Source organism: Gossypium hirsutum, chromosome A09 (assembly GCF_007990345.1).
Source record: "Gossypium hirsutum isolate 1008001.06 chromosome A09, Gossypium_hirsutum_v2.1, whole genome shotgun sequence".
Taxonomy (NCBI): domain Eukaryota; kingdom Viridiplantae; phylum Streptophyta; class Magnoliopsida; order Malvales; family Malvaceae; genus Gossypium; species Gossypium hirsutum.
In genome coordinates, this window is record NC_053432.1 from 72,782,828 (window position 1) to 72,789,787 (window position 6,960).

Genomic DNA, 6,960 nt, shown 5'->3' on the forward strand with positions numbered 1-6,960 from the left:
ATTAATGCTTGGATTCCTCATTTACTCGTTTCGTTTCTATCATTCATTTGTCAATCACTTCTTCAATAGTTTTTTTATAGACTATTGGTTTTATATTTTATACAACTTTTTACACAGTACATGAATACATCAACTCTAAAATTTCCAAAACAAGTATTGTATTTATATCCTTTGTTGTTTATTTGACTATAGAGTGCTATGAATCAAAGTGATTCTTTTTGTTAAAGTTATTTATAAACTAAAATTGAGTGTTCTGAATTAAATGATGTTTTCCCGTTAAGCAACTTTTAATATAACTCATTAAGCACATAAAAAAGTTTTGTTTTAAAGATGATATTAATATGCAAATAACCCGCGGCGTTTGAAGCATATAATTTAATAAAGGGTGAGCACAAACTAATGCTGTGAACATTTTTTAGCTTGATTTTGTTGAACAACACAAATAAATAAAAAATAAAAAAATACTATCTACAGAAATGTAGGAAGATCTTGGACTTGTAGCATTAGGTTGGCTTAATTATAATGTAAAAGAAACAACCACACACTTGGTATATTCCAAATAAACAACAAATTCGGCCACACATTTGCTTGTAATATTGGTTTTAGTATTTGAAATGGAATCAAATACGCATTTTACTAAATTTTGAGATTTTTATGTTAAGAATATATCTCAAAATTAAATGTATATTATGATATAAAAAAAATTAATTTGGTTTAAGTATACACATTATTAGTGAGATATAAATTGTGAGGTTTGCTTTGTATTTTGTATCATGTTGATATATGTTTTGTTTTATTTATTAAATGTTATTTATTAGACATAAAATACGTATTCATCAATATAATTTTAACAGTTTATTCCTTCATTTAATGCATTGAGGTAAATTTATTAACTTTTCAATAAAAATATCGAAATACACATTGAGATATAATTTATGATTTTTAACCACGTTTCAGCCTAGGTCCCTCTAAACTATTCCGTATATGGGACATGTTTCAAGACCGTACCAGTCACACCCAAATGTATGCAACCTTGCTCACATGCATGTTTAGGCCACACACAGAAGGAAAACACAAAAATTACAGTGATAAATATATATGGAGAAAAAAATTTGTATGAAAGTATTTGTAATAAAATTAAATAAAATTTTGTTTAAGTCTAAATAAAATTTTGTTTAAGTAATAAATTTAAGGCATTAGGATATTTTTCATTTTAATTAGAAAGGGAGATGTTTCAAACATTCTTAATAAACCTGCTGGAGTTGGAACCGGAAGACTTCAGTTAGTAATGGCAAACTTGAGAACAAGTTTAATGTTTTAAACATTCTTAATAACCTTGAACCCAAATTAACTGTTCTCGAGGGGTCAGGGAGCTTTCTCATTTGTAAAACATTGTTCGCTCAATTCACCCCACCTCTTGAAGATCCTTCAAATTTTCGAATCTTTTGATGCGTCCTTTTTTTTAAAAAAAAAGTAAGTTTTCCCCATCCTACTTCCAGATTATATTTGATTATTTTTTTTGGTTGCCTGCAAAACTACAAGAGGTCCATGTTTCTGTAGCTGTTGCTAACCTTTTCCCAACTTGGATGGTTTGCTTTTGGTGCATTCCTATGCAGTAATACTGACTTGACTGCACAGTTTATGATAATTGGTCTGCCCTTTGAATAACTTTATCAGCTAATAAATCATGATGCTTCTTGCTTCGACTTACTTTTAGTTTAACAAAGAGTGTTGAGCTTCTATTATCTTCAGTGCTGTACTAGATTGATGGTGAGTAGAGGAAACCAGGTATCCATGCAACACCACATGCATGCCCCAGTATGCGTGTTGTGTTGGTTTATTTATTTATTTTTTCCATCATTGTGTTTATAGTGTTATATACATTTATGTAAATCTTAACATGTTTATGTATGCTTTTTATATTTTTATCTCGCTTTAATTGTCGTTCCCGTCGATAATGTTGTAATTTTTGTAACTGGAAAAACCTAATATTGGCATTTTCAGGTTGCTGATCAACTTATTTGATAGTATTAGTCTTGTATTTCGCCCCCTGAAACTGGTGTCTGACCACACCCATACACCTAGGAACCCCAAATGTGATCCTTTATTGTAAAGAGTCCATAATCTCGAAAACATATGTAGTCTTAAATGGTCAATGGTCAATGGTCAATGCTTCAGCATTAATATTGCACGTGAATGTTTAAAGTACAACCAGCCTCTTATATAATGAGTAGCCTAATTGCATAGTTACAAATGCACCTAATAATTTTGCACATTATTACGAAACAGAACAACTGCAAATATAAATGAATGTTCTAAACATGATACCTTTAAATATAAGTAGAATATGCTTGTTGGTTACTCTTCAATAAATAAGATTATAATTTTAACTCTTCACGAAGTTAGATTAATTTTTTAATTCAATATAATAATTATATTAATGTATTAGGGTATGTTTGGATAGCATAGTATAATTAAATGAAAGTATAAATACACTCTTTTATAATTGTAACGTGTTTGACTGGCAAAATGTAATTAAATCGTAATTCTCTATATCATGTTTGGTAATATAAATTGAAATTACATAGTTACGTAATTTATATTTAAAGATATATATTAATTACTATAAAAATTATTAGTATAATAAAAATAATTTCTAAATTAACAAGTAAAAAAAATTAAAATTAAATCATCATATTTATTATGTCTAAAAAAGTTGTTGATAATACGATTACTAATAAAAAGAAAAGGAAAAATAAGCATCATATGCAACTTTATCCAAGTGTGATCTAGTGCAATTTGTTAGGATATTTCCTCTTTAATATTTAATATATGCTCCTTACCATCCTATGTCGATTCTTAACCGAGTTCATCATCATCTAGATCTAAATCTACATACTTAAAATTATCAAGATGTCCTTATTTCATGTACTCTTCAAAATATGGATCATATCGATTCCACTTATGATTTAAGTAATACTATTCAACTTTTTTTTATACCATACTAACGTGATGTTGTTAGTATGGGAAATATTTTTTAGAACAACAAATATCTTCTTAACTACATTTCAAAGCTTTTAATATTTCAAATTAAAGAGTTCACGAGCTGTTTATGGTGCTTGTATCTGACATATTTCTCTCAAATGGTATTATACCCCATCATATGTACAAGAAAACATTTTCTATTTGCATAACTTCGACCTTGTATTATTTGGGTTCACAATCCAATAGTCGATAGCTTTAATTATAAAAATTTATATAAACTTAATTTGGAGTGAACCTATCCAAAGGTCGGGCTTGAACAATGATTTTTGTATCTCGACTCTGCCCAAATTCAATTTAAATAATAAAAAAATATTTTTAAAATTTAAATTTAATTATAAAATATCAATTAATATTTTATTATTTTATTATTTTTTGAATAGTAAAATGGACTTTTGGGAGGATTAAGTAGGCCCAAAAAAGAGCCTAGGCATGAAAATTTTTTAGGACAGAGCCTTGGCCCAACCCATGGATAGCTCTAATTTGGAGGAAGTATGCTAAGTTATATCTCTTTTTATACTACATAAATTAATTAAAAATAATATAAAATTTATAATATATAACCTTTATGGTTTTATAAATTGTTCAAAACTTTCATAACACTTCTTATAAATAATATATTTTTTCGCAGTAACTTTAAAAAGTTATTTTTTTATAAATAAACTATAATAAAAAAATTATAACATTTTTTTATGAATAAGTATATTATTTTTATAAATATACAACATAATGCATAAATAAGTTATGTTCACACTTTTTAGCCATAATTTTTTTTATAAATAAATATATTATAACACTTTTATAACATGTAAATTATTTTTTATAATAAAATTTTTGGTCATAACTCTAAAAATTTTATAAGATTTAAATAATATATTTTTTATCACTTTATAAAATACACAAATTATTTTTATAAAATAATTTTAATGATTTATAATATAAGAAATTTGTTGTCATAACCATCCCAATCATTCATACATGTTCATGCTTATAATCTAATTTTTAAAATTTGAATAAAATATTTTTTTAAATTTAGATTTGGGTGTAATTAACTAAGTAATTAATTCAATTCTCATAGAGAATTGAAAAGTGTAATTGGAGTGCTCCAATTATACCCAATTCGATGGGACCCACTAGTTATAATGGTTATCCAAATATGTCACCTTTGTGCAATTACAGTTAATTACATCTAAATTCAATTACTAAGTAGCTTGCTAAACACTACCTAATACTAAAATCAAGAAAAAGTTGGGTATTGGTTCTTGGAATATTAATGATATATAGAAAAATATCCATGTATCTCTTTTTAGTGAAAAATTTTATAAAAAAAATAGAATTTCCGAATTAATCGAATATTTCTTCTTTTTACTATTTGCCAACATTTTTTTGTTGATTTTAATATTTTATCCTAATAACTTATTTTGTTAGAACTACTATTTATTTCTTGAGTTAGAAATTTGTTTTTCTTGTCTTTTATAATTAGAATTTTTTGTATTTGATTTTTTATTGTGTTTGTTCTCTTAGTCAGATCTTTTATTTATTTATTTTTTTATTAATGAATAATTTGTCCATGCCATAGATTAAATTTGAAGGGATTATTTGTGAATCATCTTATTACTGATTATCGAATCCTTTTTAGTTTCGCCCAATTCATATGGTTCTCTCAACCCAAAAAATGGAATTCGATTTATTTTTAAAAGTTCTTTTATTATTCCTTTTAGAAATAGAATGCTTTGAGTGATCCATTTTTTTTTGTTTCTTTTGAAGCTTTTTAAAATAATTTAGTCGAGACAAAGAATTAGTCGAGGCACTAACCCTCTAATTTGGTTTTGTTTTTTTTTTCAAAATCCTTGAAGTAATTTACTATCTAGAAATAAGGCAAATTTATATTCTCTTCCACCTTTTTTTAATATCTTAAATGTTGATGTAAGATAGTAAATTTGATGTTATAAATTTAATTTTTTTTAAAAATTAATTAGCATTAGTTAAATTTTTTAATAAATCAATTTTAGAGAGGAACTTAAACGACTTTGGCTCCGAAAAACTTTTTCAACAATAAAAGTCTAGTTGTGGATGACTTGTGGATAGAGATTGAAATACAAAATATTATCATAATAGAACAATGGGCAGAATATGAACAAACATAATTGAGATACTTAAAGTTGATGATGGAGACTGATGCTTTGATGAGAAGACACTTACTTAAATTGGAAGTTGTTCATTTCTTTACTAAGTTTTACATAAGTGGTGGGGCAATCAATGGAAGCTTTCCATTAGAGGTAAGTTCCCAAAATTATCTAATAAACTTGTTAATTTGTTGCGTTGATGGCAAGAATCAACGATGGAAAGAAAGAAGAAGTCAATGTGGAAATTCAACTTGGTAGGGTGGAAAGTCATCGTATTCTAGTGGCTGAAATGGTGGTGAGACTGGTTGGAAGGATGGATGAAGGAAAGATTGGACGGTTATGACATTTGTGTCATCTTTTTGTCTGTGTTGTTAGTGGGGTGAGAGAATTTATATACATTGAATAGAGGATGCGCCACGTGTTGGAATCTCACTGGCGGCAAAGTCACATCTTACCTTCCTGTAGAGACCTTGATGTAATCTTTTAGATCGGTATTGTGACATTTAAGACAACTTAGCAATCAATGGGTGCGAGGTTCCATGCATTCCTAACAAGAGTAGCCTACGACAGAGAGTTATTAGTTATAGGGTTCGCTTGAAGTAATTCGATGTTGGAGATTCTGTAACCCCTCTAATCCGTATCCGTTACCGGAACAGGGTTACAGAGTATTACTTATAAATACAGAACATTTACAGATCAAACATATAATTTACTATTCTTTTTCTGAGATTTAGTATAATGTCCTTTAATTGTACCCTCTAGGCTCAATACAAGCATTAAAATCGAATAGGAACTAATTTGAAACCTTATAAAATTTTTCACAAAATTCACAAAATTTCACTTATGAACAGTACCACACATGCCCGTGTGGTCAAGCCGTGTGGTCGCACACGCCTGTGTGACTCAGGACATACCCGTGTCCATTGCCCATGTAACTCTCTGTTTATGACGTCATTAACAAACTAGGGGCACACGGCCAAGACACACGCCAGTGTGCTTAGGCCGTGTGGCAAATTAATTTTCCAAAAATTACTGCAGATTTTACACGGCCAAGACACACGTCCATGTTCCAAGATCGTGTCCCTCACACGGCCAAGACACACGGCCGTGCCTCAGCCCATGTGGCCAAGTCTGAGCATTCTGTTTTGCTAACTTAAGGTGCAGGAGACACACGGTCGGATCACATGCCCACGTACTTAGGCCTTGTGTGTGACACACAACCTAGACATACGCCCGTGTGTCTTACTCGTATGGACAAAATAAGGTCATTTCCTAGCCCCATTTTTCACCCCAATCTTAACCATTTTCCTACACAAAAATTCACATACATTTACCAACCAAATCCAACCAATTTCCATCATTCAATTTGATATATTTCTATCTCCAAACATACATTTAGACTTACCTTTACATATTTTGACAATTTATATTGTCATGAAAGATGTTAATTAACTTATTAAGCACATAATTTTTATCATATAATACCATACTATATCATCATCAAAATACACATTACTAGCCATGCCAATGGCTAGATTGCAAACCAACTTATCAATTCATCATTTGATCAAACCAGCCTATACATGCCATTATATCAAAATAAATTCATCATTTATACCAAGATCAAGGTGTTGATAGTGTGATGATTGCTCCGACCCAAATCCAACCTTCACGAGCTTCGAGCACTGTTAAACAAGGAAAAATAAACCTAGTAAGCATTACATGCTTAGTAAGTTCATATAACCAAAACTACACTTACCAGTCATATTTAGCAATAAATCATACAATAAAT